General features: G+C 43.7%; 1 protein-coding gene and 1 long non-coding RNA gene across 3 annotated transcripts in view; one reads left to right on the plus strand and one right to left on the minus strand.

The window, feature by feature from the left end:
• LOC120815147 (pregnancy-specific beta-1-glycoprotein 2-like) overlaps positions 1-25,968 on the plus strand; it is a 99,419-nt gene that overhangs the window by 26,856 nt on the left and 46,595 nt on the right. The window lies entirely within an intron of this gene.
• Positions 11,106-14,809, minus strand: LOC144411582 (uncharacterized). 2 transcript variants are annotated; one of them, XR_013468768.1, is made up of 4 exons: positions 14,741-14,809; positions 12,404-12,468; positions 11,657-11,792; positions 11,106-11,311 (listed from the first exon to the last, which is right to left on the minus strand). It is a non-coding gene; the product is annotated as an uncharacterized LOC144411582 (long non-coding RNA). The 2 variants fall into 2 exon arrangements; XR_013468767.1 differs by lacking the exon at positions 14,741-14,809 and having other exon boundaries at positions 12,404-13,159.

Here is a 25,968-nt window from a genome sequence, read left to right on the forward strand (position 1 = left end):
TGCATTTTCTGTAGTGACCAGCAGGGGGCGACTCCTCTGCTCCCATAGACGTCTATGAGGAAATGACTCTACTTCTTTGTAGTGACCAGCAGGGGGCGACTCCTCTGCTCCCATAGACGTCTATGGGACTCTACTTCTCTCTTAATTTATTCCCTCAGTAAACATTGTAAACATGAGTTTATGGTCTAAGTCTCTAGTTTCAAGTCTTCTTCAATGCAGCATGATGTTCATTTAGTAGATGATGGTCCATTTAGAGTCAACTAGAACACATTAAATACATACTTATACTGTTGATACGCTTTGCAGTGTGGTAGATTCTCTCTGCAGTTCTTCCTGGTAGCTGTTGAGCAGATATAATAAGCCACATTGTTAATGTTGTAACATGATCATTTAAGGACGAAGGAGTCATTAGGGGTCCGTTTTACTAAAGAGAGGACGCATAAACCCAAAGTACATGTTATTAACCTTATAAAGTAAGATCAAACTTCATATAAATCAGATACATACAGAGGAGATGCTGTGTATGTGTGGGAGCTATTCATTTGCAGTTATAATTTAGTTATATATTCCTAAATATTATTGTTTACATCTTGGGTTCAATGTACTAAAATATTAAGATAGATTTATCTGTTTTTGTAGTCAATTTAGTTGAATAAAGTATACTTATTTGGTTACAGTAATTGGACTCATTAATTGTGTAACACTGTGGGCACCTGGAGGATATTTAAGGGCGTAGCCAGGCATATGCACCTGGGTGAGATGGAGGGCAGAGTGAACAGCATAGGAAAGGCAGCAAAGTTATATTTTTTATGCATTTGTTTTGGAATAAATGCGAAATAAAAAGGAAAAGACTGCTTGGACAATCTGCTCTCTTGCTGCGTAAAATAAACTAAAGTGTGACGCTCAGTGGCCCTTTGACGTGAGCTGCTCCATGTCTCATGTCGAAATGTCCCTCAGCAAGACACCTGACCCCTAATAGCTCCCCGGGCAAAAAGGGTTTTTCTTTTTTTTTAAAGCCACAGGTTAAAAATGCGACGTAAGTCGCTTTGGATAAAAGCTAAATGCCCAGAAATGTAATTGTCAAGTGTCTCACTTTTATGAGGTTCAAACTGCAGCTCCCTACTTGAAAGGGCAACTTGCTAAGAAGTGTAGACTGGATTCCACTCAATGACCAAGATTCGGACTTCTTTGCTTTCTTCCTTTTTATTTTTAAAATTGTCCAGGTCAAACCAGGTGAAAAACCTTGAAATACAAAACACAAATAGAAGGTCAAAGAAATATAACCCAAGAAACCATAATCAATTCACATACCCAACATCACATACTTAATTTATAATCTACTGGAAATTAACCTCAAAAATAAGTAGAAAGACAACCCAAATTTAAAGTATCCCAAGACTAAATTAAATACATTTTTAAAAAACTATTTAATGATGATTTTAACCTTATAAACTTTAGCAGCTTTTAACTCCGCTGAATACACACAAATCAATTTTTATCCAATTACTTTTAGCTTGAATACTTTTTAAAACACACATTAAATATATGGACATTTGATCTTGCATTTGATGCCATAAGTAGTCAGCCACTCAAAAGCTCACCGGCTCCTTCTTCAGTCTTTGCAAGCTTTATTCCTGCAGTCTCCTCTTTCCAAGCTCTTCAATCTCGCTTTCTCACACTGCTCGCTCTTCACTGTCCTGTGAGTGAGTGCCTCCAACCCCCCTGATCGCCAGATCATCTCCACCTGGTGCATTCAAATCTCCGCCTCCAGCCTGAGAGGGGCTCGGTCTGCAACTCAACTCAACAGTAATGGTTTATTGGCCCCAAGGACAAATGGCCACTACATCATGAAAACTATAAAGTAAAAACTTCACCCTTGAACGAGGAGGACCAATCGACAACGGCGCTGAAACGTCAGAGAGTAAATTGTGTATGTGATACGACTGCTGGAAAGGAAAATGGCTGAACGAGTGGGATTCAAAAGTCGTAACCACAGCGATGGAAATGTTTGAAGTTTCAGAAGCTACGATGGGGATTATTGTTAGAAATGGACTTGATCGGAAAATAACCACATTTTGCTGTTTTTCTTGCACTCCGCCTGCATGTTAAACAAGAGCAAGCATTCAAAATGTCTGACGTACGAACGGCAAACGACGTTGAGACAATGGCAGAAAAAAGAGAAACTAAATTTACTTCTAAAAGCTTGGACTTCTTCACCGAAATGTATCAGCGGAAAGGAACAGAAGATATAAACAAGCCAAGGATGGAGAACTTTGAGAACTAGCGTTAATGGCATCAATGAAAATCTCAAGTCAGTGAATGCTGAGCTTACGAAGTTCATCAAGTTTTGCTAAGACGCAAATGAAATGCATGCGTCGTTTATGAACTTACCTTTAGAGGAAAGCAAGCCAGTTCAACTCCTATACCAAAACCTGCAGTTAAAATGGATGAAAAATGTGTTATTGCTTTGTTATCAAGCACAATTAGTGCAACCTCATATACAAGGTCTTACTGAGAGCTATCAGAGTGACATAGTAAATGTTATGCAGAGGCAAAATAAAATCTCTGCTCTGCTGGCTCAGCAAAATCTATGCTCTGTCCTTCCTGTCAGAAACATTCCTGTGTTCGATGGACACCCTCTTCAATACAGGTCTTTCATCATCAGAGCTTTTGGAAATGGAGTGGAGAAGAAGACGACTAATAGGAGTGACTGTCGACACTTTCTCCAACAATACACCTGTGGGCAGCCAAGAGACCAGAGGCCTCATGTACAAAGGGTGCGTACGCACAAAAAAATGCCGAACGCACTGTAACGTGCGGTCCTTTGGGGGAACGTGGAAGGACGAGGATACAGCGTAGCGTTTTAACAGACTTTATTTCACACTCTTATTTACCACGCGTCCGGCTCCAGCTTCTCCGCCAGACTCTGCCCCCCCGCTGTCGCCGGATCTCTCCTTCTTAAAACGCAGAACAAACACACACTGATTAATATCAGCTGAGGGTGATTATGCCTCCCTCCGGCACCGTTCCCCGAACCACTCCCTTCTCTGTCCCCTCTGCAGCCGAGCCAAACCACGCCGGCCACCACATACCCCCACCGCCCGACTTAGGCCGGGGAGCCATCCGACCGAACCTACTCCCCACCCTCCCCCCCTTTCAGGAGAGGGAGAGGAAATCGGCCACAGCCATCTGCGCCCCCGGCCTATGGACCACATTGAATTTAAAAGGCTGTAGAGCCAGATACCAAGTGATCCGGGCGTTGGCATCTTTCATGCGGTGGAGCCATTGGAGCGGGGCGTGGTCCGAACAGAGGGTGAATGAGCGTCCCAGGAGGTAGTAGCGTATGGAGTCGACCGCCCACTGGATGGCCAGGCACTCCTTTTCCACTGTGCTGTACCTGGCCTCCCTCTCGGACAGCTTCCTGCCGATGTACATCACGGGGCGGTCCACCCCCCCCACCTCCTGGGACAAAACGGCCCCCAGCCCCCTGTTCGATGCGTCGGTCTGCAGAATAAATGGGACAAAGAAGTTAGGAGTATGAAGGAGTGGTTCCCCACAGAGAGCCTGCTTCACCTTCTCAAACGCCTGCTGGCACTGCTCCAACCACTGGACCAGATCTGACGCACCTTTCCGGGTCAGGTCGGTCAAGGGGCTGGTGAGGTCCGCGAAGCCGGGGATGAACCGCCTGTAATACCCTGCCAGCCCCAAGAACCGCCTCACCTCTTTTTTTGTCTTGGGCCGCGGGCAGGCCGCAATAGCTGCCGTCTTGTCCACCTGAGGGCGCACCTGCCCGTCCCCCAAGTGGTATCCCAAATACCGTACCTCCACCCGTTCAATTGCACACTTCCCCGGGTTGGCGGTGAGCCCTGCCCGTCCCAGCGCCTCCAGCACCGCGCCCACCTGCCGCACATGTTCCGCCCAGGTGGTGCTGTGGATAATAACGTTGTCCAGGTAGGCGGCAGCATTTGCAGATTGCGGACGCAGCACCCGATCTATGAGGGGCTGAAACGTGGCCGGGGCCCCAAACAAGAGAAGTGTGGTAAATTGGTACAAACCGTATGGGGTGGAGAATGCCGTTTTCTCCATGGACTCTGGCGACAGAGGAATCTGCCAGTAGCCCTTGGTTAAATCCAGTGTTGTGAAGAAACGTGCAGTGCCTAGCCGGTCCAGGAGTTCGTCGACCCGGGGCATTGGGTAGGCATGGAACCGCGACACGTCATTCACCCTGCGATAGTCCACGCAGAACCGTACAGATCCATCCTTCTTAGCCACAAGGACGATGGGACTGCACCAGGCACTGTTGGACTCTTCTATTACCCCCAACATAGTGGCCAATTCCCTCCGAACCACTTCTTTCTTGTGTTCGGGTAACCTGTAGGTTCGTGACCTCACCGTCACGCCCGGGGCCTTCTCGATACTGTGCACTATGAGGTCGGTCCGGCCTGGCAAGGGAGAGAACACATTAGCAAAACGCTCCTGCAACCTGGCAACGTCCGCCCTCTCCCTCAAGAGGCTCTCGGAGAGATGAGCCTCTCGAGGGAGCGAGGTATGATTACCTGCTTTTGGAACATCCGGCCCCAGCTCCTCGGTCTCCTCGAGACCAGAGAGACAGACTCCACCCCCCTCCAGGCTTTCAGGAGGTTCAGGTGGTATATCTGTGTATTTCCGCCTCTGTCAGACCGCACCACCTCGTAGTCAACGTCCCCCACCTGCCGTGTGACGTCAAAGGGCCGTTGCCACTTTGCTAGTTTAGAGTTGGAAGAAGGAACCAATACAAGTACCTTTTCTCCCGGTGTGAATCGTCGCTGGGGGGGACCTCCCGCACTGCGAACAACAGAGGGTCAAGCCAGTGGTCCCAATTACGTTCATCTTCGCTAATCAATTTACGGATCATGGACATCGAAGTCTTATTCATACGCTCCACCAGCCCATCCGTCTGCGGGTGATACACGCACACCCATTATACGAACGGACTTAATGCCCAGTAACCCGTAAAGTTCTCTCGGTGTGCGCGACATGAACGAGGTGTCCTGGTCAGTCAGAATCTCTTCAGGGATTCCAACTCAGGAATCAGGAATCAGGAAACATTTATTACCCAAAATATGTCAAACATACAAGGAATTTGTCTTGGCGATTAGTGCGCGACAGTAGACAGACAAGACAACAGTGCACAAGTAATAAAATAAAGTGGAATGAAATGCTAATGCAATGGGTTAGTAGAATAAGGCTAAGGCTATGGGTTAGTATAAAACAAGAGAATAAAGTTTAAAAAAAAAATTAAATATTAAAAAGTAAAAAAGAAAAATATTAAGCATAAAGTGCACTAACAAACAAGTAACAGACAAGAGACAAAGTGACAAGTGACAAAGTGATGAATTGCAGTTAAAGTGGCATGTGCGGTATGAAGGGGAGTGACCAGTGGAATGTTATGGCCAGTCAGTGGGGGACCGGGCTCTGTTGATGAGCCCGACTGCCGACGGGAAGAAACTGTTCGTGTGGCCGGAGGTCTTAGTCCTGATGGACCTCAGCCTCCTGCCAGATGGAAGGGCCACAAACAGTTTTTGTCTGGGGTGGGAGGGGTCGGCCGCGATCTTTTTATCTCGCTTCAGAGACCTGGAAGCGAACAAGTCCTGCAGGGACGGCAGATTGCAGCCGATCACCCTCTCCGCAGAGCGGATGACACGCTGCAGCCTGCCCTTGTCCTTGGCTGTGGCTGCAGCGTACCAGACGGTGATGGAGGAGCAGAGGATGGACTCGAAGATTGCCGTGTAGAAGTGGACCATCATCGTCTTTGGCAGGTTGAGTTTCTTCAGCTGCCTCAGGAAGAACAACCTCTGCTGAGCCTTCTTGGTGATGGAGCTGATGTTCAGCTCCCACTTGAGGTCCTGGGTGATGATGGAGCCCAGGAAACGGAAGGAATCCACAATAGTGACGGGGGAGTCACACAGGGTGATGGGGGAGGGTGGGGCTCTGTTCCGCCGGAAATCCACAACCATCTCCACTGTCTTTAGAGCGTTGAGCTCCAGGTTGTTCTGGCTGCACCACGACACCAGATGGTCAGACTCCCACCTGTAGGCGGACTCGTCCCCGCCAGAGATTAGTCCAATGAGGGTGGTGTCATCCGCGAACTTCAGGAGCTTGACGGACTGGTGGCTGGAGGTGCAGCTGTTAGTGTACAGGGAGAAGAGCAGAGGGGAGTGAACGCAGCCTTGGGGGGAACCGGTGCTGATGATCCGAGAGGCTGAGACATGTTTCCCCAGCTTCACGTGCTGCTTCCTGTCAGACAGGAAGTCAGTGATCCACTTGCAGGTGGAGTCGGGCACGTGCAGCTGGGACAGTTTGTCCTGCAGCAGAGACGGGATGATGGTGTTGAAAGCAGAGCTGAAGTCCACAAACAGGATCCTGGCGTAGGTTCCTGGGGAGTCCAGATGCTGGAGGATGTAGTGGAGGGCCATGTTGACAGCATCGTCCACAGACCTGTTGGCTCTGTAGGCGAACTGCAGGGGGTCGGTGAGGGGGTCGGTGAGGGTCTTCAGGTGGGTCAGGACTAGCCGTTCAAAAGACTTCATGACTACAGAGGTCAGGGCGACGGGCCTGTAGTCATTGAGTCCTGTGATCCTGGGCTTCTTGGGGACAGGGATGATGGTGGAGGCCTTGAAGCAGGCTGGTACGTGGCATGTCTCCAGGGAGGTGTTGAAGATGTCAGTGAACACCGGAGACAGCTGGTGAGCACAATGCTTCAGGGAGTGAGGGGAAACGGAGTCCGGACCGGCTGCCTTACGGGGATTTAGTCTTCTAAAGAGCCGGTTAACGTCTCTCTCCAGAATAGAGAGGGTCGTTGCTGGTGGGGGAGGGGAAGGTGATAATGATGAAGAGGCGTGAGCACCTGATGGGCTGTGGGAGGGAGGAGAGGGGGACTGCAGCAGGTTGGTGGAGCTGTGGGGGATGGGATCAGGACATTGTCTTTCAAATCTGCAGTAGAACGTCATTCAGCTCGTCTGCCAGGCGGAGGTCATTCATGGAGTGGGGGGTTTTTGGCTTGTAGTTGGTGAGGTGTTTGAGGCCTCTCCAGACCGAAGCAGAGTCACTTGCTGAGAACTGTTGTTGGAGTTTCTCAGAGTACAGTCGTTTAGCGTCTCTCACCGCCTTGCCAAACTTGTATTTTGCCTCTGTGTACAAGTCTTTCTCCCCGCTCCTCAATGCCTGATCCTTCTGCAGGCGTAGTGTTCTGAGCTCCGCTGTGAACCAGGGTTTGTCGTTGTTGTAACTCACCCTGGTGCATGATGGTACACAGCTGTCCTCACAGAAGCCGATGTAGGAAGTTACAGCCTCTGTGAACTCATCCAGACTGTCAGTAGCTGAAAACATCCCAGTCTGTACAGTCAAAGCACACACGAAGATCCTCCAGCGCCTCACTGGTCCACTTCTTGAATTCCCTCACCACAGGTTTGCAGAGCTTTAGTTTCTGCCTGTATGCAGGAATCAGATGGACCATGACGTGGTCAGAGTGTCCCAGTGCAGCACGAGGGACGGCGTGATAAGCCCTGCTTACTGTGGTGTAACAGTGATCCAGCGTGTTCTCCTCTCTGGTGGGCATTTAATAAACTGTCTGTATTTAGGGAGTTCATGGCTGAGATTTCCTTTGTTAAAGTCCCCGAGGACAATAACTAAAGAGTCCGGGTTGGTCCGCTCCACACGCCGTATCTGGTCGGCGAGTGTCCGCTGAGCCTCGTGCACGTTGCCCGCCGGCGGCATGTAAACACCGACCAGGATGAATGAAGCGAACTCACGGGGGGAATAAAAGGGTTTGCAGTTGATGGAGAAACTTTCCAGATCAGGAGAACAGTGTTGTAGGGTCACCGTTACGTCGTTGCACCAGCTGTTGTTGAAGTAGAAGCAGATTCCTCCACCCTTCGTCTTGCCGGAGAGCTCCGTGTCGCGGTCCGCTCGGAGCAGCTGGAAGCCCGCCAGCTGGCGCGCGGAGTCCGGTATCGATCCGCAGAGCCACGTCTCCGTGAAGCACAAGACGGAGGATGTAGAGAAGTCTCTGTCTCTCCTCATCAGCAGCTGAATTTCGTCCAGTTTGTTATCTACTCATTTAAACATATAATCCCAATCAAAACATAAATGTACAGCAGTTTATTATAAACACATCTGTAAGCACAACAAATAATCACATGGAAGCTCCTTGTTGTGGAAGACTTTGCACAGACAATCGGTAAATAAGAATAAGGCTCGGAGTCAAATGTCTTTCTCCGTTTATTTCCTTGCAAGGGAAAAAAGGGCACAACAGCTACGCGCTCAGTAGACTGCCAAGAACCGTCCTCCTCCCATAACAGGGCCAGGCAGATTTCATACCTACAGGTGGCCTCCAAACCAACTTGTTGTGTCTCTACAGCAAGGAGACTGGCATCAGTGTGAGACACTCCAGCTCAATTTTTTATCAAGGCCACACCATCTGCAATTTATAACCTTGTTCATTCAATGAAACATTTTGAAGGGTTACACACATTTCTCCATCACATCCTTTGATGAAAGTCTCTAATGTCCCTTTTGTGTTAAAGTGTCCAGTGCATGGCATCGGAGACTCCTGTCTCCGATGCCATGCAGCCTGTGTCAGTTGATTGGACACAGTTGCCTGCAGTTGAAAAAGCAATCTCCCAGCCAAGAAATCCTATTTGGGGAAGAAGATGCTCTGGTCAGATGAAACCAAAACTGAACTGTTTGGCCTCAATGCCACACGCTGTGCGGTGAGCAGAACATGCCAACAGTGAGATATGATGGTCATTGCATAATTTCACATTCTATATTTGACCTAAGTACAAGAAAGTCATAAATATAACATGTGCTGATGTCTTCTTGTAACACCAATCAGGCATTTGAGTCCATCTTGAAAAATTGAGGCTGTAGGGGCCATTATGTGTTGTTGTTGGCAAAGTATATTTTGTTTGTTACACTGTATTTATATTTACACTTTGGACACTAGGTGGCGGTGATTAGGTGCACCTGGGTGTACATAAGGGATGTAGGTGACAGGAAGCGAGGCACAGGTAGGGGAGCACCAGACAGTTCTCACCAGACCACGAAGACAGACCACCATCAATAGGAGCACGTTCAACCGGTATGTTCATCTGTTTATACAATTGCCTGCAATAAATTACAAACCTCAACTACAACCATCACTGGAAAATCTTTTGTGTGTCTGCGTCGAAACATCACTCCCACCTGTGCCTGATGGCAAAGAACAACAAGAAGCCAGCTAAAGGGGCAGCAAACCTAAGATTGCCAATACAAAAGGTGAGAACTGCGCTCTATGAGTGAAAATTGAGCCGGTGAAGGTATTGGAACTGGATAAGGATTGCCAGGGCAGACGCGGGCAGCCCAATCGACGGAAGATTGACGCCACCTGTGCGAGCTAATGGAAGGAGATTGGAAACTCCAAACAACAAGGAGCCACGGAGGAGGTACGTGCAACACTAAGCTTTATTGGAAAAGCTATAGCACCAGAAACCGCAACACTGAATCTCATTGACTCTCACTACAATATAAGCCGCACGACGCATTCTGCCTTCAGTGCGGTTTACTGGATCACAAACAAATATGTCCTTAGTCAAGTCTGACGTTCGGTCACAAAATGGCAATGTTGCATTGGATTCTGAAAAGGGAAAAAGGGTTACTAGACACACTGATAAAGGTTTGGAAATGTTCATTGAAAACTGTCAGAAAGCAAGAAACTTGAAATGTAAGCAAGCTAAGAAGTCAATGGAGTTTCAGAAAGAGCTCATGAAATCAAAAGGGAATGCAAATGAAGTGCAATCTAACTTGGTTACATTAATCAACCTCTGTAATGATGCCAAAAGAAGTCATGAGTCATTGGTGAAGTTACCATTGCCTGAAAGTGAACTTGAAAAGCAAAATCACTGGTTTCAACAAAAAATGACAATTTTTGATGGTTTTATACAGGATGTAAATGTGTGGTTTTCAGAGGTTGGATGGCATGCAACGCATACCATTGCCGAAAATATAATCACAGATGACATTGGACCTGATGACAGTATTTCTAATGTGTCAAAACCCAAATCAAGCAACAAATCAAGTTCTTCATCACGTGCCTCTTCAACATCCTCTGCTCGCATTAAAGCTCATGCAGAAAAGGCTGCTCTCATGGAACGGGTCGCCGCTCTGCAGAAAATGCACGACCTGGAGGCTCAGGAAGAACAACTGAAAAGGCAGGAAGAACAACTGAAAAGGAAGAAAGAACAACTGGAACTAGAGACTGAACTGGCAGCAACCAATGCAAAAATCAATGTACTTGAATCAAGAAATAGCTCAAGAGTGTCAGACGGAATGAACTCTTATTTGGAAAAAGGAACTGTTCAATGGAAAAGGTCAGTCAAAGAAAATCCACATGCAAACACCTATTTTCCCGATCAAGTGCAACAAAGACTGAATGTGCGGACAGGAACAGAATCTTCTTCCCAGCAACAGGTTGTTCAGCCAAAGGAAAGCGCTGATGGACCATCTGTTAGAGCTCAGGATATGACTCCTCTAACACAACCTGGATATAATGATCATAATCAAGGTGATATCTATCACATCATTCAGAAGCAAAGTGACATAACCACTCTTCTAGCTCAACACAATCTCTCTTCTACTTTACCACCAAGAGATATTCCCGTTTATGATGGTGATCCCTTGCAATATGGAGTTTTCATCAGGGCATTCGAGAGAGGAGTGGAAAGAAAGACTGATGACTACAGTGACTGCCTGCATTTCCTAGAGCAATATACCAGAGGGTATCCAAAGGATTTAGTCCACAGCTGTCAACATTTGTCTTCGGCTGAGGGCTATAAAAGAGCAAAAGAACTGCTTAAAGAACATTTTGGTAGCGAACATAAGATTGCTACAGCATACATGAACAAAGCGTTTGCCTGGCCAGCGATTAAGCCAGAGGACGTGAAAGCATTGCAAGCGTTTACATTATTCCTGAGAGGTTGTTGCAATGCAATGGAACAACTCACCTATATGGAGGAGTTGAACGTCGCTTCCAGTATGAAGACCATTCTTCTGAAACTGCCTTACAAGCTCAGAGACAAGTCGAGGAATAGGGCATGTCAGCTCCAGGAACAACATGGACGTCGAGCTAGTTTCTCTGACTTGGTAGACTTCATGGAGAGACAAGTGAAGATATTGTCGGATCCACTTTTTGGGAACATCCAGGATGCTAAGACAACTACATCCGTCAAACCCTATGTCACAGCAAGAGAGAGGCCGAGACCAAGAGGAAGCAGTTTTGCAACTACTGCAACACCTGTGGAAATGCCAATACAAGAAAAAATGACAAGTGGAATGAAAAATGTATCCGTCACCAACCCTCAAAATTCCTGTTTGTTCTGTGAGAGAGATGTTCACGCGTTGGCGCGGTGTCCACAAATTAGGAAAAAGATGCACAGGGAAAAAATTGACTTCTTAAAGAAAAGGGGAGTCTGTTTTGGCTGTTTGAAGGTAGGACACATGAGCAAAGACTGCGATAGTCGTTTGACTTGTGACATCTGCAACAAAAATCATCCTGAAATACTTCACATTGAACAAAGAGACATAGGAAGGAAAACAGAATTGAATGGAAAATCAATTGGGAGCAATGCTGTTCTCTCACCTCATACATGTGGGCATATTGGGGCCGGTGAAATAGCCTGTCTCTTCTCTATTGTGCCAGTACAAGTGAAGACCCCCAAAGGAGACACTGTGTTGCAGACGTATGCGTTTTTGGACCATGGAAGCTCAGCCACCTTCTGCACAGAAAGCCTGATGAGAAGACTGAATGTAACAGGACAAAAGACTAGTATTCTTTTACGTACAATGAACCAAGTGAAACCTGTGACTAGTCATCATATCCCAGGTTTAGAGATATCAAGTCTGGACAAAACTGATTTCATACAACTGCCCAATGTATTTACACATAAGATCATGCCTGTTTCCAAGCTCAACATTCCCAGACAAGAAGACCTGATGCAATGGCCTTACTTGAAGGACGTCAAGATTCATGAAATAGATTCTGGCATTGACCTGCTCATAGGCACAAATGCTTCTAAGGCATTGGAACCTTGGGAGGTGGTCAATAGCCAAGCCAATGGACCATACGCTGTGAGGACCCTATTGGGGTGGGTCATATATGGTCCTTTGAGAGGAGACAACAGCAGGGATGAGAATGGCTGCCCTGCTGCTGCTGTCAACCGACTGTCCATCGTGAACTTAGAGGAGCTACTGGTTAAACAATACAATCATGACTACAATGAAGAAAGCAGCAATGAAAGAGAGGAAATGTCCAGAGAAGAAATAAAATTCCTGGATATCGTGAATCACTTATCAAAAATTACAGATGGTCACTATTGTATAGACTTACCTTTCAAGCAAGAAAATCCCCGCATGCCAAACAACCGTTGCATAGCAGAGCAACGCATCCAAAGCCTGAAACGCAAGTTTGTTAAAAAGGAGATGTTTCGCAAAGAATATACAACTTTTCTCAAAGAAATGGTTAACAACGGCTATGCGGAAAGGATACCAGAGGATCAACTGAATCGTACTGATGGGAAACTCTGGTACATCCCACATCACGGGGTGTATCACCCGAGGAGAGGAACCTTGAGAGTGGTCTTCGACTGCGGCGCTGGCTTCAAAGGAACATCGCTCAATGAACAATTGCTACAGGGTCCAGATCTTACCAACTCACTTATAGGAGTACTCCTCAGATTCAGACAAGAGCCTGTTGCCCTGATGGCTGACATCAAAGCAATGTTTCACCAGGTCAAAGTGTCAGACAACCATATTGACTACTTGCGATTCCTATGGTGGCCTGATGGTGACGTGCAGCAGGATCTCGTCGAATATCGGATGAAAGTACACCTCTTTGGAGCAGTGTCATCGCCGAGTTGTGCAAATTTTGCACTAAGAAAGACCACTGAAGATAACCTAACTCACTTTCCAGCAGAGGTTATAGACACTGTAAAAAACAACTTTTACGTAGATGATTGTTTGAAATCAATGTCTACAGAACAGGGCGCTGTTCTTATGGTAAGAGACCTGACCACTCTCTGCCAGAAGGGAGGATTCATACTGTCTAAGTGGATCAGCAACAGCCGTAAGGTATTGGCATCAATTCCACAAGAAAACCAAACCAAGGAAATAAAAGAGTTGGACTTGGACAAGGACAACCTGCCGACGGAAAGGGCACTAGGATTGCACTGGTGCGTTGAGACAGACGTGTTCACGTTCAGAATGACTGCACCCTCACGAGCATACACCAGGCGCGGCATCCTGTCTGTGGTTGGCTCTGTATACGACCCTTTGGGATTCCTGGCGCCATTTGTTCTGCCAGCCAAACTGATTATGCAGGAACTCTGTAGAAAACACCTTGGATGGGATGAAAACATACCCCAAACCATTTCTCAACAATGGACACAATGGCTGACAGATCTAAACAACATGACAGAGTTAAAAGTGGACCGCTGCATGAAGCCCACAAACTTTGGTCAAATTGGACATGCACAGTTACACCACTTTTCAGACGCCAGCGAAAGTGGATATGGTACAGTTTCATATCTTCGACTGGAAAACAACAAAAAGGAGGTGCACATTGCCTTCATGATAGGGAAAGCAAGAGTAGCACCATTAAAGCAAGTAACGATTCCCAGATTGGAGCTTACTGCTGCAGTTCTAGCTGTCAAAGTTGATATAATGCTTCGGAGAGAATTACAGCTTCAGCTGAACAAATCCACCTTCTGGACGGATAGCACAACAGTGCTGAAATACATCACCAACGAAACAAAACGTTTCCGAACCTTCGTAGCAAATAGAATCTCCTTCGTAAGGGACGCTACCGACGTGTCACAATGGAGATATGTCAGCACAAAGGAAAATCCAGCAGATGAAGCCTCTAGAGGACTAACGGCAAACCGCTTCTTAAACTGCAGGAGATGGATCAAAGGACCAGAGTTTCTCTATCAACCAGAAAAAGAATGGCAGAAACCTTTTTTGGAAACCACAATCTCTGTCAATGATCCAGAAGTCAAGCAAGACATCACAAGTAACCTCATTGTGAAAGGTCCATTGAACCCCACCAGCTCTTTGATGAGTTATTTCTCTTCCTGGAAAAGTCTAATGACAGCTGTAGCGTGGCTACTTAAAGTAAAAACAACTCTATTACTGCTGACTAGAAAAAGAAAGGAGATCCAGACCGCTGTGAGTATTTTAAAAGACGAGGCCAGCCAACTAAAGGAAATGCACGCCTTTAAAGCAACACTCCAAAGACAGTGTTTAAATCACGAGGACTTGATGCATGCAGAACGTGCTGTTATCTCTTTCAGTCAAAGGCAAAGCTTTGAAGAACTATCCACACTAGGGGCTGGTAAAAATGGTGTTAAAAGAAGCAGTCATCTGTACAAGCTGGACCCGGTGTTGGACGATGGACTTCTGAGAGTCGGCGGTCGCCTGAGTAGACTAGCGATGCCTGAAGAGGCCAAGCACCCAGTGATTCTCTCGAAAGACCTGCACGTATCCACACTATTGCTACGACATATCCACGAACAAATTGGCCATGGGGGAAGAAATCATATGCTGTCCCGACTCCGTAAAAAGTACTGGATTATCAAAGCTAACTCTGCAGCAAGAAGGATCATAACAAACTGTGTTGTGTGCAAACTACTGCAGGGAAGAGTTGGACAACAGAAAATGGCAGACTTACCTCTGGAAAGGATTCTACCAGACAAGCCTCCATTTACAGACGTAGGAGTAGACTACTTCGGCCCTATAGCGATCAATAAAGGACGAAGTCTTGTTAAAAGATATGGCGTAATCTTCACCTGCATGGCAAGCAGGGCAGTGCATCTCGAAGTTGCATATACTCTTGACACCGACTCCTGCATCCATACACTACGAAGATTTATTTGTCGGCGAGGTCAAGTGCAGTCTTTAAGATCAGACAACGCAACAAACTTTGTTGGAGCTGAAAGAGAATTGAGAGAAGCACTTAATGCCTTGAATCAGGACAAAATCCAGACAGCTATGCTTCAGAAGGGAATTAAATGGCACTTTAACCCCCCAGCAGGATCTCATCACGGCGGTGTATGGGAGCGTTTGATCCGCATTGTCCGAAACGTGCTGCGCTCTGTTCTTAGCCAACAAGTTCTGGATGATGAAGGATTGCAAACTTTAATTTGTGAAGTTGAAGCAATTCTAAATGATCGACCCATTACCAAGCTCTCAGAGGACCCAATGGACCTGGAAGCACTCACCCCAAACCACCTCCTTCTGTTGAAAACCAAGCCGATACTACCACCTGGACTCTTCGTAAGAGAGGACTTGTATTTAAGGCGCAGATGGAGACAAGTACAATACATGGCAGATCTCTTCTGGAAAAGGTGGACACAGGAGTACTTACCATTAATTCAAGAACGACAGCGGTGGTCAAAGGTAAAAAGGAACTTCGCCCCAGGTGACATAGTTGTGGTGGTCGACTCCACTGCACCACGAGGCTCCTGGTTAATGGGTAGAATACTGGAGACGAAAGCAGATGCACAAGGCCTTGTGCGTACCGTCCGACTTCAGACAAAAAACAACATATTGGAAAGACCAATAACGAAGATATGTCTGATCAAAGAAACTGAGATTTAGTAAGGCCTGGTGGTAAGGACCAGATACCACCAGGTTCCAAGTTTTGGAGCCCCGGGCCCCAAAAATGACTACTTCAAAAGAAGACTGAAGAATCAGCAAAGAGAATTAATTGCCAACACATTCCCTTATTATTTTTTGGTAATTGTTATAAAAGACAATTAGGGGCCGGTGTGTAGGGGCCATTATGTGTTGTTGTTGGCAAAGTATATTTTGTTTGTTACACTGTATTTATATTTACACTTTGGACACTAGGTGGCGGTGATTAGGTGCACCTGGGTGTACATAAGGGATGTAGGTGACAGGAAGCGAGGCACAGGTAGGGGAGCACCAGACAGTTCTCACCAGACCACAAAGACAGACCACCATCAATAGGAGCACGTTCAACCGGTATGTTCATCTGTTTATACAATTGCCTGCAATAAATTACAAACCTCAACTACAACCATCACTGGAAAATCTTTTGTGTGTCTGCGTCGAAACATCACTCCCACCTGTGCCTGATGGCAAAGAACAACAAGAAGCCAGCTAAAGGGGCAGCAAACCAAAGATTGCCAATACAGAGGCAATTTATTGACGGCACTGTCCAGCAGCACAATAACATCTCTGCAGCTTCCTGAGCGCTTTGTTGGTGCCAAAGTGTGACACTAGTGTCAGTGAGTCCACCTCTTGTTCTTACCACTCGGCAGCTTCTGATGCTTCCGGGTTCTCTGCCCCGGTAATAAGAAGAAAAAAAAAGAATTGAATGTTTACAATGGTTTTCTCTTGGAAATAGAACGTCTGAATTGAGCAAAGAATTGAGAAGCTGCCCTAAAATATGGCTTTAAAGTGGAACTAACATGGACACAATCAGTGGTAAGTAACTTTGTTTGGTTTTTAAATTAAATGAATAAAACAAGATGAATACAACAATGGTTGCAAATGAACAATGAAAACCATATGAAACTAGAAAAGGCATTTCCTGCTGAAAATGCGTTGGAATGCAAAAAGCTGAAAGCTGCACTGAATATTTGAAAATAGCTGAAAATACAGAAAGTTGAAGGGAATTTGAATACATTTGCTGAAAAGCTGAAATGAATTTGAAATTGCTGAAAATACAGAAATGGGAGAAGCTGAAAGGAATCAATAGATTTGCTGAAAAAGCAGAAATGAAAACAGCTGAAATAAATTTGAAATATTGCAAAAAAATACAGAAATGAATATTAAAAAATTGCTGTTGATAGAGGCATAAGAATAGCTGAAATTATTTTAAAGAACTGCTGAAAATACAGGAAGTGGGGAAGCTGAATTTCAATAGATTTTCTAAAAACAGAAGTTGCAGGAGCTTAAATTTGTTTAAAATTGTTTGTAGTAATATTAGTAGTAGTATTAGTTATAATCGTGGTATTAGTAGTACTAGCAGTATGAGCAGTAATAGTAGGTTTAGTATCAATAGCAGTAGAAACAGCTGGAATACTATTAGCCATAGTAGTATTTGTAATAACATTAGTAGTAGTTTTAGTATTAATAGCAGTAGAAATACTAGTAGTATGGTAGTAGAAGTATCAGTTGTAGTACTAGAAGTACGAGTAATATTCGTAGTGGGAGACAGAATGTTTGTTATTCACACTTAAAAGTTTTTAATTAATAGGCCTCATCACAGACATTACAGTAAAAATTCCCTCCATGGGGCTTTTATTTTGAAATTATTGGATTGGGTGGGGTGGGGGGGAGTAGATAGAGGGAGGGAGGGTGAGAGGGTGAGGAAGGGAGGGGTGGTGAGGAAGAGATAGAGGGAGAGAGAGAGGAGGAGAAATAGACAGACATACTGACTGAGAGTGATTAACAGTGAGCAGAGGTCAGGGTGGAGGGGGGAGGGGGGGCGAGTGTCTTTATTATATTGGTCTGTTGACAGAAAGCATAGCTGCGTCATGTGACTCCACTAATCAGGTCACAAGGAGCAGCTGTGAGCCACAGACAGATCCTGCAGCATGTGAGTGCTCGTAACCACGACAACGGCGCACCTGTGCTCATTAACGAGCTGCTGCAAAAGACAGAGACATGGCAGCAAGTTACACAGAATCCACACCTCAAACAAATGGGAACCAGCGCAAAACTATAACAGCTATCTAAAAAATACGGCGTTTGTATGAGACCCAAGACTCTACCGAACGCGTGGATGTGTTTTTATGTCTGTCCGGTAATAAATACGGCTCCTATGGCCGTTTACAAAACGTGTACCTTGTGGATTTTTGTGAGAAATATGTCGGCAGATTTGTATTGGAGCCTATGGGGCTTTTGGCAGAGGTTGTGTCACTCAAACACACCTTGCGCCAAAACTAAAGAACTCTGGGATTCCATGAACACATTAATCCAATCAGCACAACCATACCCTCATTAATCTGAAGAAATTAAGCCTCTAGAGTGTATACTTTGGCTGCAAGGACAAAAGTTCCATATTTTTTTAACCAGATTCCTGCGATGCCCCACACTCTAGCCTCGAGCTCTCCACTCTAGCAGACGCAATACACACTCATGTAAAAGTCAGAAACGGAGCGAAGAACTAGTGAAACATAATCAGTGATTATGAAAAAAGTACAATAGATATCAAGAAGCAGTTTTTTTCATAAAATAGTTGAGACTTGTGTCAACATTTGAAAGTTTAAATGGTGTCTGTAGCTGAAAGATTGGGGAAGCTGAAAAGTCTGAAAGTTGAAGAAGTTTAAGGAGGATTTGAAAACAATTTCCATTGGAAAACCATGTTAAAATATTTATGATTATTGATTTATATAAATTCAAGCATAAGTGGTAGAAAGCTGAAAAGTCATAGCCTTAAAGCCAGAAAGGAGCTGAACATTTTAATATTTGAACGGTTTAAATAGCTGAAAATGTGAAGGAGTTGAAAGGTCGCGCGGAAGAAATAGAATAACTAGAAAAGGCATTTCCTGCTGAAAATGCGTTGGAATGCAAAAAGCTGAAAGCTGCACTGAATATTTGAAAATAGCTGAAAATACAGAAAGTTGAAGGGAATTTGAATACATTTGCTGAAAAGCTGAAATGAATTTGAAATTGCTGAAAATACAGAAATGGGAGAAGCTGAAAGGAATCAATAGATTTGCTGAAAAAGCAGAAATGAAAACAGCTGAAATAAATTTGAAATATTGCAAAAAAATATAGAAATGAATATTAAAAAATTGCTGTTGATAGAGGCATAAGAATAGCTGAAATTATTTTAAAGAACTGCTGAAAATACAGGAAGTGGGGAAGCTGAATTTCAATAGATTTTCTAAAAACAGAAGTTGCAGGAGCTTAAATTTGTTTAAAATTGTTTGTAGTAATATTAGTAGTAGTATTAGTTATAATCGTGGTATTAGTAGTACTAGCAGTAATAGTAGGTTTAGTATCAATAGCAGTAGAAACAGCTGTAATACTATTAGCCATAGTCGTATTTGTAATAACATTAGTAGTAGTTGTAGTATTAATAGCAGTAGAAATACTAGTAGTATGGTAGTAGAAGTATCAGTTGTAGTACTAGAAGTACGAGTAATATTCGTAGTGGGAGACAGAATGTTTGTTATTCACACTTAAAAGTTTTTAATTAATAGGCCTCATCACAGACATTACAGTAAAAATTCCCTCCATGGGGCTTTTATTTTGAAATTATTGGATTGGGTGGGGTGGGGGGGTGTAGATAGAGGGAGGGAGGGTGAGAGGGTGAGGAAGGGAGGGGTGGTGAGGAAGAGATAGAGGGAGAGAGAGAGGAGGAGAAATAGACAGACATACTGACTGACTGAGTGATTAACAGTAAGAAGAGGTCAGGGTGGAGGGGGGAGGGGGGGCGAGTGTCTTTATCATATTGGTCTGTTGACAGAAAGCATAGCTGCGTCATGTGACTCCACTAATCAGGTCACAAGGAGCAGCTGTGAGCCACAGACAGATCCTGCAGCGTGTGAGTGCTCGTAACCACGACAACGCCGCACCTGTGCGGCTGCAAAAGGGAGAGACATGGCAGCAAGTTACACAGAATCCACACCTCAAACAAATGGGAACCAGCGCAAAACTATAACAGCTATCTAAAAAATACGGCGTTTGTATGAGACCCAAGACTCTACCGAACGCGTGGATGTGCTTTTTATGTCTGTCCGGTAATAAATACGGCTCCTATGGCCGTTTACAAAACGTGTACCTTGTGGATTTTTGTGAGAAATATGTCGGCAGATTTGTATTGGAGCCTATGGGGCTTTTGGCAGAGGTTGTGTCACTCAAACACACCTTGCGCCAAAACTAAAGAACTCTGGGATTCCATGAACACATTAATCCAATCAGCACAACCATACCCTCATTAATCTGAAGAAATGAAGCCTCTAGAGTGTATACTTTGGCTGCAAGGACAAAAGTTCCATATTTTTTTAACCAGATTCCTGCGATGCCCCACACTCTAGCCCTGGAGCTCTCCACTCTAGCAGACGCAATACACACTCATGTAAAAGTCAGAAACGGAGCGAAGAACTAGTGAAACATAATCAGTGATTATGAAAAAAGTACAATAGATATCAAGAAGCAGTTTTTTTCATAAAATAGTTGAGACTTGTGTCAACATTTGAAAGTTTAAATGGTGTCTGTAGCTGAAAGATTGGGGAAGCTGAAAAGTCTGAAAGTTGAAGAAGTTTAAGGAGGATTTGAAAACAATTTCCATTGGAAAACCATGTTAAAATATTTATGATTATTGATTTATATAAATTCAAGCATAAGTGGTAGAAAGCTGAAAAGTCATAGCCTTAAAGCCAGAAAGGAGCTGAACATTTTAATATTTGAACGGTTTAAATAGCTGAAAATGTGAAGGAGTTGAAAGGTCGCGCGGAAGAAATAGAATAACTAGAAAAGGCATTTCCTGCTGAAAATGCGTTGGAATGCAAAAAGCTGAAAGCTGAAATGAACTTTTTAAAATAGCTGAAAATACAGAAAGTTGAAGGGAATTTGAATACATTTGCTGAAATTATAGATATTAGAAAAGCTGAAATGAATTTGAAATTGCTGAAAATACAGAAATGGGAGAAGCTGAAAGGAATTTCAATAGATTTGCTGAAAAAGCAGAAATGAAAACAGCTGAAATAAATTTGAAATATTGCAAAAAAATACAGAAATGAATATTGAAAAATTGCTGTTGATAGAGGCATAATAGCTGAAATTATTTTAAAGAACTGCTGAAAATACAGGAAGTGGGGAAGCTGAATTTCAATAGATTTTCTAAAAACAGAAGTTGCAGGAGCTTAAATTTGTTTAAAATTGTTTGTAGTAATATTAGTAGTAGTATTAGTTATAATTGTGGTATTAGTAGTACTAGCAGTAATAGTAGGTTTAGTATCAATAGCAGTAGAAACAGCTGTAATACTATTAGCCATAGTCGTATTTGTAATAACATTAGTAGTAGTTGTAGTATTAATAGCAGTAGAAATACTAGTAGTATGGTAGTAGAAGTATCAGTTGTAGTACTAGAAGTACGAGTAATATTCGTAGTGGGAGACAGAATGTTTGTTATTCAAACTAAGAAGTTTTTAATTAATAGGCCTCATCACAAACATTACAGTAAAAATTCCCTCCATGTGGCTTTTATTTTGAAATTATTGGATTGGGTGGGTTGGGGGGGTGTAGATAGAGGGAGGGAGGGTGAGAGGGTGAGGAAGGGAGGGGTGGTGAGGAAGAGATAGAGGGAGAGGAGGAGAAATAGACATACTGACTGACTGAGTGATTAACAGTGAGAAGAGGTCAGGGTGGAGGGGGGAGGGGGGGCGAGTGTCTTTATCATATTGGTCTGTTGACAGAAAGCATAGCTGCGTCATGTGACTCCACTAATCACGTCATAGAAGCAGCTGTGAGTCACACACAGAGATACTGCAGCGTGTTTACGAGTAACCACGGCAACGGCGCACCTATTGCATTGGGTGGGGTGGGGGGGTGTAGATAGAGGGAGGGAGGGTGAGAGGGTGAGGAAGGGAATGGTGGTGAGGAAGAGAGGGAGAGGGGAGGAGAATTAGACTGACTGACTGACTGAGAGTGATTAACAGTAAGTAGAGGTCAGGGTGGAGGGGGGAGGGGGGGCGAGTGTCTTTATCATATTGGTCTGTTGACAGAAAGCATAGCTGCGTCATGTGACTCCACTAATCAGGTCACAAGGAGCAGCTGTGAGCCACAGACAGATCCTGCAGCATGTGAGTGCTCGTAACCACGACAACGCCGCACCTGTGCGGCTGCAAAGGGGCAGACACAGGACAGCGAGTTACACAGAATCCACACCTCAAACAAATGAGAACCAGCGCAAAACTATAACAGCTATCTAAAAAATACGGCGTTTGTATGAGACCCAAGACTCTACCGAACGCGTGGATGTGCGTTTTATGTCTGTCCGGTAATAAATACGGCTCCTATGGCCGTTGACAGAACGTGTACCTTGTGGATTTTTGTGAGAAATATGTCGGCAGATTTGTATTGGAGCCTATGGGGCTTTTGGCAGAGGTTGTGTCACTCAAACACACCTTGCGCCAAAACTAAAGAACTCTGGGATTCCATGAACACATTAATCCAATCAGCACAACCATACCCTCATTAATCTGAAGAAATGAAGCCTCTAGAGTGTATACTTTGGCTGCAAGGACAGAAGTTCCATACTTTTTAAACCAGATTTCTGCGATGCCCCACACTCTAGCCTGCGAGGCCCCGCCTCTAGCAGACGCAATACACACTCATGTAAAAGTCAGAAACGGAGCGAAAAACTAGTGAAACATAATCAGTGATTATGAAAAAAGTACAATAGATATCAAGAAGCAGTTTTTTTCATAAAATAGTTGAGACTTGTGTCAACATTTGAAAGTTGAAATGGTGTCTGTAGCTGAAAGATTTGCAAAGCTGAAAAATCTGAAAGTTGAAGAAGTTTAGGAGGATTTGAAAGCAAACTCCATTTGAAAACCATGTTAAAATATTAATGATTATTGATTTATATAAATTCAAGCATAAGAGGTAGAAAGCTGAAAAGTCATAGCCCTCAAGCCAGAAAGGAGCTGAACATTTTAATATTTGAAGGATTTTAATAGCTGAAAATGTGAAGGAGTTGAAAGGGGGCGCGGAAGAAATAGAATAATAAGTCGGAAATAAAGATTAGAAGAACAATACTTGGAATGCATCTCAATGCATTCCAACAACTAGAAAAGGCATTTCCTGCTGAAAATGCGTTGGAATGCAAAAAGCTGAAAGCTGCACTGAATATTTGAAAATAGCTGAAAATACAGAAAGTTGAAGGGAATTTGAATACATTTGCTGAAAAGCTGAAATGAATTTGAAATTGCTGAAAATACAGAAATGGGAGAAGCTGAAAGGAATCAATAGATTTGCTGAAAAAGCAGAAATGAAAACAGCTGAAATAAATTTGAAATATTGCAAAAAAATACAGAAATGAATATTAAAAAATTGCTGTTGATAGAGGCATAAGAATAGCTGAAATTATTTTAAAGAACTGCTGAAAATACAGGAAGTGGGGAAGCTGAATTTCAATAGATTTTCTAAAAACAGAAGTTGCAGGAGCTTAAATTTGTTTAAAATTGTTTGTAGTAATATTAGTAGTAGTATTAGTTATAATTGTGGTATTAGTAGTACTAGCAGTATAAGCAGTAATAGTAGGTTTAGTATCAATAGCAGTAGAAACAGCTGGAATACTATTAGCCATAGTAGTATTTCTTAATAACATTAGTAGTAGTTGTAGTATTAATAGCAGTAGAAATACTAGTAGTATGGTAGTAGAAGTATCAGTTGTAGTACTAGAAGTACGAGTAATATTCGTAGTGGGAGACAGAATGTTTGTTATTCACACTTAAAAGTTTTTAATTAATAGGCCTCATCACAGACATTACAGTAAAAATTCCCTCCATGGGGCTTTTATTTTGAAATTATTGGATTGGGTGGGGTGGGGGGGAGTAGATAGAGGGAGGGAGGGTGAGAGGGTGAGGAAGGGAGGGGTGGTGAGGAAGAGATAGAGGGAGAGAGAGAGAGAGGAGAAATAGACAGACATACTGACTGAGAGTGATTAACAGTGAGCAGAGGTCAGGGTGGAGGGGGGAGGGGGGGCCAGTGTCTTTATTATATTGGTCTGTTGACAGAAAGCATAGCTGCGTCATGTGACTCCACTAATCAGGTCACAAGGAGCAGCTGTGAGTCACAGACAGATCCTGCAGCATGTGAGTGCTCGTAACCACGACAACGGCGCACCTGTGATCATTAACGATCTACTGCAAAAGACAGAGACATGGCAGCAAGTTACACAGAATCCACACCTCAAACAAATGGGAACCAGCGCAAAACTATAACAGCTATCTAAAAAATACGGCGTTTGTATGAGACCCAAGACTCTACCAAACGCGTGGATGTGTTTTTATGTCTGTCCGGTAATAAATACGGCTCCTATGGCCGTTTACAAAACGTGTACCTTGTGGATTTTTGTGAGAAATATGTCGGCAGATTTGTATTGGAGCCTATGGGGCTTTTGGCAGAGGTTGTGTCACTCAAACACACCTTGCGCCAAAACTAAAGAACTCTGGGATTCCATGAACACATTAATCCAATCAGCACAACCATACCCTCATTAATCTGAAGAAATGAAGCCTCTAGAGTGTATACTTTGGCTGCAAGGACAAAAGTTCCATACTTTTTTAACCAGATTTCTGCGCTGCCCCACACTCTAGCTCTCGAGCTCTCCACTCTAGCAGACGCAATACACACTCATGTAAAAGTCAGAAACGGAGCGAAAAACTAGTGAAACATAATCAGTGATTATGAAAAAAGTACAATAGATATCAAGAAGCAGTTTTTTTCATAAAATAGTTGAGACTTGTGTGAACATTTGAGAGTTGAAATGGTGTCTGTAGCTGAAAGATTGGCGAAGCTGAAAAATCTGAAAGTTGAAGAAGTTGAAGAGGATTTGAAAAGCAAACTCCATTTGAAAACCATGTTAAAATATTAACGATTATTGATTTATATAAATTCAAGCTTAAGAGGTAGAAAGCTGAAAAGTCATAGCCCGGAAGCCTGAAAGAAGCTGAACATTTTAATATTTGAAGGATTTTAATAGCTGAAAGTGTGAAGGAGTTGAAAGGTGGCACGGAAGAAATAGAAGAATAACTAGAAAAGGCATTTCCTGTTGAAAATGCGTTGGAATGCAAAAAGCTGAAAGCTGCACTGAATATTTGAAAATAGCTGAAAATACAGAAAGTTGAAGGGAATTTGAATACATTTGCTGAAAAGCTGAAATGAATTTGAAATTGCTGAAAATACAGAAATGGGAGAAGCTGAAAGGAATCAATAGATTTGCTGAAAAAGCAGAAATGAAAACAGCTGAAATAAATTTGAAATATTGCAAAAAAATACAGAAATAAATATTAAAAAATTGCTGTTGATAGAGGCATAAGAATAGCTGAAATTATTTTAAAGAACTGCTGAAAATACAGGAAGTGGGGAAGCTGAATTTCAATAGATTTTCTAAAAACAGAAGTTGCAGGAGCTTAAATTTGTTTAAAATTGTTTGTAGTAATATTAGTAGTAGTATTAGTTATAATTGTGGTATTAGTAGTACTAGCAGTATAAGCAGTAATAGTAGGTTTAGTATCAATAGCAGTAGAAACAGCTGGAATACTATTAGCCATAGTAGTATTTGTAATAACATTAGTAGTAGTTGTAGTATTAATAGCAGTAGAAATACTAGTAGTATGGTAGTAGAAGTATCAGTTGTAGTACTAGAAGTACGAGTAATATTCGTATTGGGAGACAGAATGTTTGTTATTCACACTTAAAAGTTTTTAATTAATAGGCCTCATCACAGACATTACAGTAAAAATTCCCTCCATGGGGCTTTTATTTTGAAATTATTGGATTGGGTGGGGTGGGGGGGAGTAGATAGAGGGAGGGAGGGTGAGAGGGTGAGGAAGGGAGGGGTGGTGAGGAAGAGATAGAGGGAGAGAGAGAGAGGAGAAATAGACAGACAGACTGACTGACTGAGTGATTAACAGTGAGTAGAGGTCAGGGTGGAGGGGGGAGGGGGGGCCAGTGTCTTTATCATATTGGTCTGTTGACAGAAAGCATAGCTGCGTCATGTGACTCCACTAATCAGGTCATTGGAGCAGCTGTGAGTCACACACAGAGATACTGCAGCGTGTTTACGAGTAACCACGGCAACGGCGCACCTATTGCATTGGGTGGGGTGGGGGGGTGTAGATAGAGGGAGGGAGGGTGAGAGGGTGAGGAAGGGAATGGTGGTGAGGAAGAGAGGGAGAGGGGAGGAGA

This window comes from Gasterosteus aculeatus, chromosome 9 (assembly GCF_964276395.1).
Source record: "Gasterosteus aculeatus chromosome 9, fGasAcu3.hap1.1, whole genome shotgun sequence".
NCBI classification, from domain to species: Eukaryota; Metazoa; Chordata; class Actinopteri; order Perciformes; family Gasterosteidae; genus Gasterosteus; species Gasterosteus aculeatus.